Here is a 14,222-nt window from a genome sequence, read left to right on the forward strand (position 1 = left end):
TCAGGGAACATAACCTAACAAGAAGGTTTGGTTAATGAATGTGAAGTCTTTCAGATGCTCCCCTCAGGTGTCATTCCTGAGGATTTTAGGAAAGCTTTAGGTCATTTTTCAAAAAATAATTTTTCTAAGGCCATATGCAATGAAACAGGGGGGAAATGAATCTATGGGCTACGGCCGCTCTTGCTCCAGTGCCTTAGTGCTAAGCCAGACCTTAAGGGGGAGAAAAAAAAAAATCAAGACTCATAGCTTCTTTCTGGAAAGCCCGAGAGTCGTAACAGCAGTATTGACTGCACTCTCTAATGGGCGATTTCACATATCAGACTGCAGGGATGTGCGCTGTGAGAATCACATTTCACATAAAGTAAGGGCATAAAAGAATTTTCTAGCTCACTCAGCGAAGCAAAGTGAGCCTCGCTTTCTAAGCCAGAGGAAATTTCCAAGTGCTTCATCCTCAGTCACCCAGCCGCTTACTGGGAGTCTGCTGGACCCAGGTAGCCCGCCCCTGTCCAAGAGAGAGCGCACGGGCTGCTGCTGCGGGCTCCCTACGAGAATGCAGCTGACAGGCTCACGGAGTTTACAGAGCCAGTCAAACACGACTTCCAACAAAGGCTGATGCTCCTCGCCAGCAGTTTTCAACCAGGGGCAGTTTTGATCCTTAGGGGACAGTTGGCGACGTCTGGAGACATCTTTGGTTGCCACGGCTGTAGGATGCTCCCTGTGTCCAGCATCCTACAAGGCACAGGGGTGCCCCCCCTCCCGCCCCTGCCCCTCAACCATCAACAAAGGCTTATCCAGCTCAACATGCTGCTAACGGTGCCACAGCTGAGAAACCTGTGAAGTTATGGGCAGATCCCTGAAGAGGGCAGGGGGATCAGCCAAGAGAAAGGGGTGGAGAGAGGCCGGGGAGATGTGCAGAGTGGCCTAGGTAAACGCCATGGGAGTTTTGGGGCCTTCAAGCAATGCTGAACTTGCAGGACAAGCATCAGGTTTCTCGTTTGGAGGGCTGGGTGGCTGCGAGAGGCTCACCCAGAGGAGGTGTCTCTGCATCGGACAGTCCCAATTAAAAGACTTGTACTGCCCTTGCTCTTTACAAACAACATCTCCGCTACCCTCAGTCACACGGCCTATTCACCCTTCCCACCGGCCTATATTTGAGATGGAATTATGCCCATTTTCCAGTCAGGGAAATGGCATACAGCACACTCTTACCTACAAAACCGCTGCAATCACCTGATCAGAACGTGCCCTAAGGGGCACCTGGGTGGCTCAGTCGGTGCAGCATCTGCCTTTAGCTCAGGTCTTGATCTCAGGGTCCTGGGACCAAGTCCTACATTGGGGTCCCTGCTCAATGGGGACTCTGCTTCTCCCTCTCCCTCTCCCACTCCCCCTGCTTGTGTGCTCTCTCTCTCTCTCTCTCTCAAATAAAAAAAATCTTAACCATAAGAGAGAGAGAAGGTGCCCTAAGAGTTACCTGTTGATGTCCATTTCTAGGCTGGTGAATCTGGATGCATATTTCTATAAGTTCAAGCAGGTTATACATGGCTTATCTGTTTATGTGTAATTATACTCTTTACCGTAGTACATGCAGTTGGCTATGCAGTTCTCTTTTATTATGTTTACTATTGGAAATGAGCAGTGGCACAAAGCGTCTAAAGTTATTTTTAAACCCAAACTCATTTATCTTAGGTTTGGGAGTGCTTTCCGTGGCGTTACCACCCACCTCTCCCAGGAAGTGTGCCTTTCTAATTACGTTTGAGTTACCAAGGATTTTTAATCAGTGCTTACTCTCGTGGCAGGAGTAATCCGCACAATAAATAAGGATCACACTCTGGATGTCCGGAGTCTCTTCTGTATTTTCCCATCTTCTCCTCACACAGGGAGCCAGCTGGTATTTCCTCCAGAACGTATAGAGGGAAGGAAGTCAACGTCAGGGACAAGCAGATAAGGGCTCGCCTTGCAGCCAAATTACTGGCTGCCTGGTATCTGGCGAGTTACTGAACCTCTCTGAGCTGCAGGGTCAACATCTACAAAGCTGGGGTAGCAATATATTTCTCATTGGCGTCTTTGGCAAAGAGTCGATGCAATTAGGCGCACAAAGCCTGGTACGTGGCATACGGGAAATAACTCTTCAAAAACCATTGAGTGTGTTCGTGCATTATCAAGCCTCTAGAAGGTGACACAGGGAATGGGATGCAAAGCACTAATACTATTCCGGCTTAGTGTAAAGTTAAACATTTTAATTCAGTCTTCCATAGCTACCTGCACAAATGGGGATGTAGTTTAAACATGCTGCAGAGAGAAACAGAGCAAAATCTGAACTTCACCTTGGAGGGGAGTCCTCGGTATTTGTGTCAGACCCGGCAGCTTCGATTTGAGCGTCAGCTTCCTTTCCTGTAGCACGTCTTCCAGAGCTATCTCCTCAGGTTTGTGGACAGGATGCAGGAGGGCAAAGTGTGTGTTGTCCTTCCCTGGGAGAAGTTGATAGGCTCCTGTCAGAAAGAGGCAAGGGAAATCCAGTGGCTCACTTTGTTCCATCAAATGGGAGCAAAAAAAACAATTGTCACTTGGGCAACGTCTCTTAAGAGCTGGCTCTTTTATCCCTCTGCTTCTGCCTCAGCCTGGGTCTGAGTTGAGCGAGCATGGAACAGAGCTGCAGGTGACCTATGGCCAAGAGATAGCAGGAACAGGAGCTCAGCCTGTGGAAGGGGCTACTGTGTTACCGCGTCCTGAACCATCCCGTCGCAGGTGGGCAGCAGGGCCGAGCACAGTGGCCGGGCAGCCACCGGGATGGCCATCTCCCTCTCCTTCACTGCCTCACTGGGGGACAGAAAGAAAACCATTTCCAGTGCTCCCTTGCTTCTGACCTCGTGCTTTCTCTATTTGAATAATATTTACAGTCTTTTGCCTCTCGCTTCCCCAGCCCCGGGTCCTGTCGGATTCACAGCCCAGGTGCCGAGGCGATGGGGGGCTCCCCCGCGGGCCCCCGACAGTGGGGACAGAGTACCTCCTGCACCCGCATCCCTTCACACGCTCCAATCTGTGCCGGCGGAGGAAAGCAGTTTGGAGTCATGACCCCCCTTTCACGCTCACAAACTCTGCAGAATCTCATCTGTCGTGGCTGTCCTCCAAACGGGAACAGGTCCTTTATGCCACAGATGCAAGTAGCAAAGATTGGGGCGGCTACTTAAAAGCCACCAGGCTTTTCTGTCTGAAACCCCAGTTCCCCCAGTCATGCCTGCGAAAGATAGAAAACCGGTCCCATTTGGTGTTGCATCTTGCCTCGCTTCCACCCCTTTCTTCATTCATACGGGGTCAACAACAACAAATCCCTCCCAAAGATATTTTACCAAGGGAAAACAGTGAAGTAAGAGCCACAACCCACTTATGAGAACTCTTGATAGGTTTTCACCTGATTTTAAGCAACTGATTATAATAAGTACCATTGGAAGGTGCATTGTAACTAGATGGGAAAATGTCAGGGCTTTCTATGAGAGGCGCTGCCTACCCAGACTTCCCACTACAAATGTCAGATTCCTGTTCCAGTCATCTATTGCAGGGGTCCGGAAACTTCTTCTGGACAGGGCTGGAGAGTAAATGGTTCAGTCTTTGTGGAACATGCCATCTCTGCAGCAACTACTCAATTCTGCCCTCAGAGCCAAGAAAGCAGCCATGGACAGTATGTAAATAAATGGCCATAGCTGTGTCTCAATAAAACTTTATTTACAAAAAAACAGATGGTGGGCCAGATTTGTTTGCTGACCCTTGGTTTTTTAGAACCATGCTTGCCAGTGTAGTTTGCTGAACCCTGGTCTATTAGATCTACCCGGGACAAAGGTAAGTCAATATTTCTGAATGATGCAGAGCAATGTAGGTAGTCTAGAATTCTAATCTTCATAAAAACAACATAAGGAATTGAGAATAAAATAAAAATTATATAGAAATGTGTAAATCCTTCACTTAAATATTACTATATTTAATATATGCATATACACTTATATCACATCATACAAAGTATTAAATGACCTTTGAGAAGAACCTGTATAAAGGAAATGGTAAAATCCTTGTGGAGACATCATATCACCTATAAGTTAGGATATTGCCTAAGCTGCTGTAACAAAAAGACACAAAATCTTAGTGGTTTTTCATGATAGAAGTTTATTTCTCTCTCTCACGATACATAACACCTGGCATCCATGTCTGGCTTGTCCATCTACAATCATTAGGAAGAGAGAAAGAGGCAAGGGAAATCACACCCAGTCCTTTTTTGGGGGGGGTTGGGGGGAGGGGAGAGGGTGCATAAACTAAAAGTAGCATACATCACTTCTGCTCACATCCCCTTGTCCAGAATTCACTCACGTGGCCACAACCAAGCTACTAAGGAAGTTGGCAAATGTGGCCTCAAGCTGGACAGCCACATTCTCCACTAAATTCTGGGCATTGCGTTGTCATATAAAGGAGGGAATGGGGAAGAATGTGTGTTTTTATGTCCAGAATTATGTATCACATAATTTTGCTTTGCTTCTTGCATCTGTGCACTTGCACTTGTTCCCCTTCAGAGGAAATCTGCATACACCACAGCAGAAGAGACCTCAGGCTGTGGAGTCAGGCGGCTCTGATGTCCAATCCCGGCTCATTGCTTACTAGCTGGGCATTATTGGGGATTATCTAGCCTTCTTGAAACTTATTTCCTCATCTGTAAAATGAGATTGATGATACCTACTCTTGACTCCCCTTTTTATAAGCTCTGCCTACATCCCAATCATGCTCTTTAGGGAGAGGAATCTCAACAATCAGTTCAACTATTGCTCCAAATCTATCCCATCCACAAGCACCAAGGGAGTGAGTGTTCAGCATTGCACGTTCCTGGGTCCAACAGGAAGAACAGGCCCCACAACTTGGTTTTCTGACCAGCACAGGCTTGAATCCGAAGCAGCAGGGCAAGCAACCATTCTATCACAGAGAAGCTTCCTTGAGTACTCCACTCTCGAGTGTCTGTTAACTAAAATTATTTTTTTTGTGATGTCATCCCATTTTCACTTGTGCAGAACCTTGCCAAACACCTGTGGACCTTTACCCAATGGGGAAATAAATAGATCATGGGTGGCTTGGTCTCTCATGCTGTTTTGCTGTTTTCTTCATTTGTGTGTGTTTGCATGTATTCATGTGTGCACATGTGTGTATGTGTGTGTATTTCTTATCGCAACATCATTAACCCAGGGAAGGAGCCCTGTGGCAATGATATTGGAAGTGGAGTGAGGGAGTACAACCTTACTTGAACTCTGGCTCCATTCGTCATACTTCTTCTTGGCTCAAACCATTTTGCAATCACTGGAATGTAAATCTTGTAGAATTTCTCTCCCTTGTTTTGTCTTTCTCTCCACAAGGTCTCAGTGACTTCAGACATTCCACTTTTGCTAATAGGACCTAATACCTTCTCTAGAACAATAGATCTCCTCCTCTGATCAATACTGCCCTTTCAACACCCACCTTTGCAAGTTGTGGCTAGGATTTAATTGAGGCGGTGCACGTGGAGTTCTTAGAACAAAACCTAATCCAGAGTACATGATGTCATAGGAGTTGGCCACACCACGAACAACAGAGAGTTCAGTTCTAATATTCACTTCCAATTCATCCCCACCAAGAAGTGGGTCAAACCACTATCCAAAAGTAGTGGAATTATCTCGCTCTTTGGCTGAAGTTCCCCATTGTCCAGTCCTCCTGCTCCCATGCCAGAGCAGTCCACACGGAAATATCAGAAGACCAATTACTGATATCAGGGAATTCCCGGACTGCAGTTGTTCAAAGGACACACCTTAAGTGAAAGTCCAGAATGGCTGTGCAACTGGAGAAATAATCATCCCCAGACCTGCTCTGCAAAATGCCTACTGCCAGCTCCTGACTGCACATGGATGGCTTCTCTCTCTGTTTCTGGGAGAAAGCGAGCATCTTTCTCTCTCTCCCTGAACATTTTCTCTCTGCTCAATTGCCTCTCCTAAGGTAGTCAAAGGGAGCTTTATAGTCATCTTTTAGTAAAAAAGAAACTTCCAGATTGAGACTGTCTTCTATTGGGCAAGACCACAAGAATGATGACTCATCCACTGATGTACTGGATGTGTTCCTGGTCTCCGCAGAATTCTGGAGTGCTCCGATTTAACACTTTATGCATAATTGGGTATGTGCTACATTATAATAGCTGAAAATTGATATAAAAATTAGAAAGAGTTGCTGTGAATTTTTAGGTTCGTTACAATAATCCCCAAGCTAATGTTAGAGACTCATTTTTTTTTTTAACAACCTAGTAGGGGCTTCCAGTTTAGCCAAATTCATCGAGACATTCTTTTCTTGTTGTCATTTATTTATTCATTCATTCAGCGCTTTTAATAAAGGCTATTGTTTGCCAGTCACTGTCAAGATAAAATGATGAAGATAAACTAAGCCTTTTTCATCAATTTAAGATTTGTTTTTAGCATACTAGACTTCTGCTTCTCTGTACCAGTAGTTCAGTGCAAAACAGCCATTGCCTTGCTCTCTACCTATGCAAAACGTAGGTACTGTCCCTACTCTCTGTGACGTCTTCCCAAGTTATTGCAGCCGTGAGTGAGCAGAGAACCCTTTATTATCTCGTGCCTAAGCCAACTAAAAACTGCAGGGTGATGGATTACACACAACAGAAATCAATTCTGAATGTCTCAAATTTTAAAAGTAAATGTATTTGGAGTATATCAGGAAGACCCAAAATGGCAAAGTGGTTAGAGGACCCGGTTAGAACCATGGCAATTCAGGAAGAGCCAGGAGGAAAGAATCCAAACCTTCTTCTTTTAGCAGCAACAATCCATCGGAGATAACACCACCAGTGCCTTTTGCTACAGACCCCACTGCTCATGGACACCAGAGCAGCTACTGTGAGCCATTTCCATTTCAAATGCTCCCACAGCTCTGGATTGAAAACACAGGGCAAGCACCTCTGATTGACCCAGCTTCAATCTTGTGTCTGCTAGAGGGTCGTTGGAGTGAGGTCTAACCGTTTAGATTCCATATGGGAAGTGAGGGCATGGTCTCTCCCGTATTCTGCATGCGATGGAGGATTCCTCCAAGTATAGGAAGGAAATTAGTAGCTGGACCACCAAAGAAATGACAAGGTCTCCTACGATGGTCAAGACTACATTGCAGGAACTTTTCAAAATTATTATTATTGCCTCCTGTTCTCTCATGTTTGTAGCGTTTATTTTCATTAAATGGATTTAGTACTTGTTGCCGACTCTTTGTCCCAACTAAGTTCTTCGAGACGAGAACACTCATTATATTCTGTGCATAACCTCAGAGTGACTCGCTCATAGCTGTGGTGTGTGAAGTAATTTACAACCTAATAAACGCCGGGTATTTATCTTATTGGCCCTTTTTCTAATATTCGGTGCTACCAATAACGGAGAATTTGAGATTTCAGAACAAAATACCAAGACATTTTATGATCATTTAAAATTTTGTCTATTTGACAACATATCCTGTGTTTACTTCTAAACAGGAGGAGAGTGCTTATAATTAGAAACAATAGAACAATTAGGTATCAAATAAATCTTGCATCTGCTGTTTAGCCACTTGAGGGGAAACAATTTTCTTACAAGTAGCAATGGTCAAGAAAGCTATGAAATTTAGGCCAGTTGTCTCAGAAAATAACTTATTAGTTGCTAAGCTACCAGTCCTGAAAGGAACTCAATTAGGAGAGACAAACAAGCTTAACTAGACCCACTCCATTTGAGAGTAGAAAGTTGTAGCTGTCAGGTGATTCTGGTGGATGTGTGGCAGGAAAAATGATTGACAAACTGGTCTTCGCTTGGTATGAAATTTGGCTTTGATTTAGTGAGAGACTGACAGGCTGGTGTCATCGGGAAATGTGGGTTGTGTGTTGGAGGGGCTATTTTGCAACAAAGTGATTGACACGTTACAGAAATTGTCCCATAGATGGAGAAAACCAAATAGAGATTTGTTTTGACAAGCATTTCCTTTTTACCTGTTCATTTTGTATACAGAGAAGAGCGAGGGGGGAAGCCCTCATAAGTGCTAATTGATTTATCCAGTGGCTAGCAGAATGATGATGGCCACGTGGATGCATGTAGAAAGAGCCCTGGGTGGTGAGGAGGTGGGAGGTAGGGATTCCAGGCCAAATTCACCCATGACTGTGCTGTCTGGAGAGATTGAAAGAGCCTTCTGGGGTCTACCTTTGCACCTGCTACACGAGCAGCTGGAACTGAGATTATTTCTATGTTCCGTGTTTAAGATATTTGTTAAGTCGACATATTTTTTTTTCATGGACAAATATTATTTTGCCACATCTTCATTGTCATGCCACAGGCCACGACTGGCCCGTCAGATTATCCCATGCCTAAGCCACAGTCATTGGTTCATGGGTGTGCACATGACCCAAACTGTTCCAACGGGACACTATCCTGGGACTTACATGTATTAGAATTTTAAAAAACAAGCTGCCTTTTCAGTGAGGCTGCTATATTAATAGAATATAAGTCTATAGCAGCCATCTTTCCCATCTCATGGGAATCAGTCACCAGATAAAACACAGGATACCGCATTAAATTAGAATTCCAAGTAAACTAATAATGTTATAGAAGTGTGTCCCCAGTATTGGATGGGATATACTGATTAAAAAAGGATTATTTGTTTTTTTCTGAAGTTCACATTTATCTGGGTGTCCTATATTTTTATTTGCTAAATCTGGCAGCCCACTGTGTAAAACAAAACAAAAAATCTTCTTGGGAATGAAGCTGGTGTAGGCAAAAGTGGGACCAAGAGGAGCAAAGAATGATTTCCAGTGGCATCATTCAAGTATGTGGACCTGGTCATGCCCCAAGCTTGCTGGAGACATCTAGACATGCTTTTCTCAGATCCAAGCAAAAACCCCTTTTTCCTCTTCTGTTAAGCTCATTTGAGTTTGGTTTCTTTCTCTCTAACAACCAGAAAACTCCCTCTCCTCTCCCATTCCATACTTACCCTTCTTCAGCTGTTGGGTGCAGTTCCCAGCAGAAGCAGCATTGTTATATCCCATACAAGGTGAGGCATTTGCTGGAGGTGTGTCATGCTCCCCTCAAATGGTCATTTTCCTTCTTGAATTTCAGTTAATTTTTCTGGTGATTTCCAACCTTCTTCCTCCTGTCTTGACCACTACCATTAGTTTTCCTGAAATTAACAATTATAAGTTGTAAAACACATTTTAAAAGAAATTAGAAGCTGAGAGACAATTGAAAAATTTTTATTGTCACTTGTCCCTCCGCCCAAAAAAAAAAAAAAAAAAAAAAACATTGAATAAACAGCTCTGTTTATTTGTTGCCTTTTTTCAAGGAAGTTGGCCAACCATCTTTTTGACCATAGAATTATTTCTGTTGTTTATAAGCTACATTGTCTCAAAAAGGATTTGAAACTGCTCTGAACAGTAAAAAGATTTGGATATTAATCTGTACTTTTAGGGTGTAAGTAACAGAAACCAATTTATTTTGCTGATGCAAGATGCCCATTTATTTTTTACAAAGGTAGAGTGTATCTCAGAGAGCATGAAAGACTGGGATACAGCCAATCCTCAGAAAGAGACTGGATTCAGGAACTAGAAAGCCATGTAGGTATGTTTCCTCTCTCATTTGCCCTCTTTTTCTTTCATTTCTACTTCACTTTCTTAACTCTGGACTATAATCACAGAAGACAAGTTTCCTCTGTGCACATCTGTTTGGTGTAATATGGCTGCCCCAGATGTCCCATCATCCGGGTTCTGTGACAGAAACTTGTGTCTCTCAGTGCCAATTCTTGGAAGACAGAATGTGATTGGCTCCTTTGAGTCATGTGTCCTCGCTCAGTCCAATAGAGGACAAATCCCTTGACTGCCAAGGACCCATCCCTGTGGACCACAGCCCATTCCCAGAGTCAAGAGAACCTCTGTGAGCCACCAGTGTGCTAGTTATTAAGCTCTTGTTTCTGAGCTCCAAATCCCTCCTTTAAATCTGCTCTCTGGAGCTGGGGGCTGGGACCCTGCAAATTATGTAGCTCCTTGGCCAACTTGAGATGAAAGGGTGTCTAAAACAGAATTTCAGCTAAAGCCAGCCTGGCCAGACTTGCCTGTGAGAACCAGATGGGTCGTTCAAATGCCTAAGACCAAGAATTCTATGTGGTCCCTTGAATTCCAAGTCTAAACAAGAATCCAAGTATCAGTCTACTGGCTACTAAGGACTGATGGACTAAGAAGAGAAAAAACAAAAAACGAAAAAAACAAAAAAACCTCTTTTTCAAGAAAATCTATAAATATGAGCTCTTAAAACCATCTCAAAGTGCCTCTAATGTTGCCACACTCGGAGAATTTTATTTCAAGAAATCACTTCTGTAGGGTTCATTTTTGAGGACTCTAAAGGAAGCAGAGAAATAACTGTATTTGTAGCTTCGGTGTAGGAGACAACACAAGATGGAGTATAATGAAGCCCAAAGCCCTCTGAGCAGGGCTTCTGGGTAAGGACTGGCTGGGGTAAAATCCTGGTGGTGCCATACCCTAGCCCTGTGAAATTCAGTAAATGACATAACCTTGATGTGTCTCTGTTTGTTCCTCAGCAAAGTTGAGCTGACAAATGTAGCTGCCAGATACAGTTGTGAAGGTCGGATGGGGCGGTCCATTCAAAGTGGTGAGCCAACTCGGCCTGGCCTGGTCTTAGGCCTAGACTAAAGTAAATACTCATTAAATGTCCACGTTATCCTACTTCTCCTTACTGGTCTTTTGAGTCTTGAGGTCTTTTGAATTTTATCTCAGAGGCTATGGGGAACCATTAGAAGGAATTAAGCTGTCTACACTAGATTCCGACTTTGCACTGAGCAACTAGGACCCAGAGGAAAAAGAAATGATGTGGACACTCTAAGCACAGAGCTCAACAAAGTATGATGACTTTGGCCATAAGTGCTGCTTTATGGCTATCTGTAAAGCTGCCCATCAAAACGCTCCTGACAGATGACCCGCAGTAATGAGAGTATGAAGGGAGCAGCATTGCAGAACATTCCACCTGACGGGGACACAGATCATGGGAAGGGCATTCTCATAAAGCACAGAGTGGCTTTCTATTCTGTCCTCCTCCTGTTTATCCTCTGGCCCAGCCCAGCTACTTGTGGTCTTGCCTCTCAGCTTCTAGCTCCCCATTCATTCATTCCTGTTTTAATTTACTCATGTATTCATTCAACTATCCATTCATCAATTTTTAAGTAACTCATATAGCAAATATTTATTGGGCTAATAACAAGATTAGATTTATGGTGTTCTTTCAATATGGTAGACTCCTTGATAAGTATAATAACACTAATAATCACAGCAGCAACATTTATTGAGCACTTATTCTGTGTCAAGCATCATGATAAATGTTGTACATGAATTATTTCATTCTATCTTCACAAAAGTTGTCTAAGCCAAGATGCTATTATTAACAGTATTTTTAAGGGTTGGGTAAAGGGGAATTTAGGGAGTTTAGGTAAATTGTCCGAAGTCACATAGCTAGTGAATTATAGAGCCAGGGTTCAAAATCATGCCTGTGTTGTGTAACACATGTTCTTAACTACTACTTGGGGCAGCCTCACCAGAGCTAAAATACCAGTGTTTATAAGTCTTGCTCAGTAATTAATTCCTAGGGAAGGTGGTACTTGATGCGTGTTGTAAAGTGTGGACAAGGAGACTAGTAGGAAAATGATTTAAGAAGGTAAGGTATCCATTTGAAAACAACACACCAAACAAAATAGTGAAGGAGAAACCCACAGCATGACCCCATTCTCCCAGCATAACTCATTGAAAAGGCATTAACGTGTCATCATCAATTTGACAAAACCAAAATTTGAGTTAAAAGCCTTTCCATTGAAAAATGACAGGAAATCCAACTCAAACTGGTTTGAAGAAGGTCGTGTATAAACTTACATCACTGAAAAGGCTGGGGACAAGACTAGCTTCAGGTTCAGTTTGCTCCAGTGTTACCAAGGACCAGCTTTGTTTCCTTTCACATTTCCTTTCTGCCTTGCACAGAATCAGCTACTTCCTCAGGCCTCAGATGGGTTCCCATTGGCAGTTCCATGGTCCTCCACTTTAGTAGTAAACAGGCTGTTCATATCTTTGTATCTTCACGCTATGCAGATGATAGAAGTCCTGGAAAACTTCTCCACAGGTTCTGACTGGGTTTCTGTCATATGGACCAAATCATGGCATATGATGGGATAAGATTATTGGCTTTAGCCAGTCAGGGTCTACCCGGTAAGCTGGGGCAAGGGTCAATAGTACAAAAACATCATGGTTGATCATGGGAGACAAACTCCAAGAGGTGTTATCTGAAAGAGAAAGACAAACATAAGTTAGCCAAAATAACTGGGGTCCACTACACCAAACAATTCAGGTGCTTTGTTTAAGAATTAAAGACTTTCTAATTAATTAATTTGTTAATTAATTAATTAAGGGACAACATGAGCAGGGGGAGGGACAGAAGGAGAAGGACAGAGAATCTCAAGCAGACTCCCTACTGAGCACATTGCCCAGAGCAGGGCTCGATCTCATGACCCTGAGATCAGGATCTGAGTGGAAACCAAGAATCTGACGCTCAACTGACTGCACCACCCAGGCACCCCTTTGTTTAGCAATTTAACCCCCAAAAGCATCTTCCTGAAGCATATAGTGGCTCAACGTAGGATTGCCCCTAAGTTGGAAATCTTGCTTTATTCATTATCATCTTGGAAGCATCTTTTATGCTCCGTGCAATAGTATTTCTTTAACATGAGAAAATGTAGTCCTATCTTCTTCCCAAAGTGCCTCAGAATTCCCAACTTTTTAAATGTCTGGAGCAGAATTATCTTCAGTATTCTCTTTTATAGCAGCTTTGTCTCCTGCCTAAACAAAAGGTCTCAACAGGCAACATTTCAGTATTAAAATCAGATTGAAGACAATGTTTCTTAACAGGGGTGTATCTCTCTTGCAATCCTCTCTGTGTTGTTGATTGGGCAAACGTGTTTGGCATGTGTAAATTGTTGTGATCACTTCTCCTTTTGTGACATTTTGGGAAGGGGGAAAAAAACGGCATGGCTCTGGTAGATGACACAGTTTGCTACGGCAGCAATATAAAAATTTGAAATTCTTAAACAATTTAGCATTTCCCCTTCCAGCCACATTATCTATCACAGAGAAGTGATATTCTGGGGGACTCAAGCCAATCAGAGGAGAGGAGTGTAATTTTTTACAAAACAAATGTATGTATAAATTATCACTCTCTTCTCTCCTCTCCATAAATAGCGGCACTAATAGATCCATAGCGTGAGATGCGGGAAGAGATGCCATGTCCTACAACAATTCATCTTGTCCGGGAAAGGCAGAGTCGAAAAATCCGATCAGTTAAGATGCACAGCTCAACTTCACCATTGTCCAGCATCTTCCAACCCCCGTGGTTGAAGGAGCGTGTGCTTTTTGTCTAGAAGAGGGTGTGGGTGTGTGTGTGAGAGAGATTTAGATTGTAAAGCATGATTTACATGATTGAGACACAAATATGGTTTACTTGGTTTGTACAGAATTTATAAAATCAGAAACTCACTCCATAGAAGTTCTAATTATTGTTTTCTAGAGATCTAGAGATATTTCCCAAGAGGGAAAACAATAGACTGGAATCATATACGGGTTTTGTAGAGAGGTTGTCTCCTCTGGACAGGGCATAAGCTCTCCCATATGCCTCAGTCTCCATCACTCCGGTTCCCTAGATCTGATGCCTTCCAGGTTAGTACTTTCCTGAGTTCATGGACCTTAATATAATGAGTGCAACATGGGTCAATAATCCAATGACTTTTCAATCCAATGCTCTTTAAAAATGTGTCCAAGATATAGTTAGTGAGGGTAGGGAGGATCTGATTTTCTTTTCTTTTAAGACTTTTTTTTTCTTTTAAGACTTTTTTTTCAGATTCAGAACTACTTACCATTTACTTGCATTAGTTGAAACAGAGTCAATATTCTTTTTACAAAGTCAGACAAAACCTATCCAACTTTTCTTCAGTTTTAGTTTTTCTTTGGCATTCTTTTGTGACTTTTGTGAACCAAGCGACTTCTTGGGAGGTATATTAAAAGGTTTAATATTCGCAATATAAATCACATCCCTTGTAAGTCACAGCACACCACACATTATGTGGTTCTGGAATTTCTGCTAACCTCAACTGCCATCTTTGAGCTAACTACA

At 43.1% G+C, this 14,222-nt stretch overlaps 1 long non-coding RNA gene across 3 annotated transcripts in view; it reads right to left on the reverse strand.

The window, feature by feature from the left end:
* LOC111092083 overlaps positions 1 to 14,222 on the reverse strand; it is a 99,565-nt gene that overhangs the window by 69,261 nt on the left and 16,082 nt on the right. The window contains exons 3-5 of one of the 3 annotated variants that reach the window (XR_005377981.1): positions 11,939 to 12,342; positions 9,004 to 9,189; positions 2,325 to 2,489 (exon numbers count right to left, since the gene is read on the reverse strand). This is a non-coding gene — a long non-coding RNA (uncharacterized LOC111092083). Of the gene's footprint in view, positions 1 to 1,753; positions 2,490 to 9,003; positions 9,190 to 11,938; positions 12,343 to 14,222 lie in introns of those variants that run through there. The other 2 variants (XR_005377982.1, XR_005377980.1) reach the window with 2 other exon arrangements.

The sequence above is a fragment of the Canis lupus genome, chromosome 24 (genome assembly GCF_011100685.1).
Source record: "Canis lupus familiaris isolate Mischka breed German Shepherd chromosome 24, alternate assembly UU_Cfam_GSD_1.0, whole genome shotgun sequence".
NCBI classification, from domain to species: domain Eukaryota; kingdom Metazoa; phylum Chordata; class Mammalia; order Carnivora; family Canidae; genus Canis; species Canis lupus.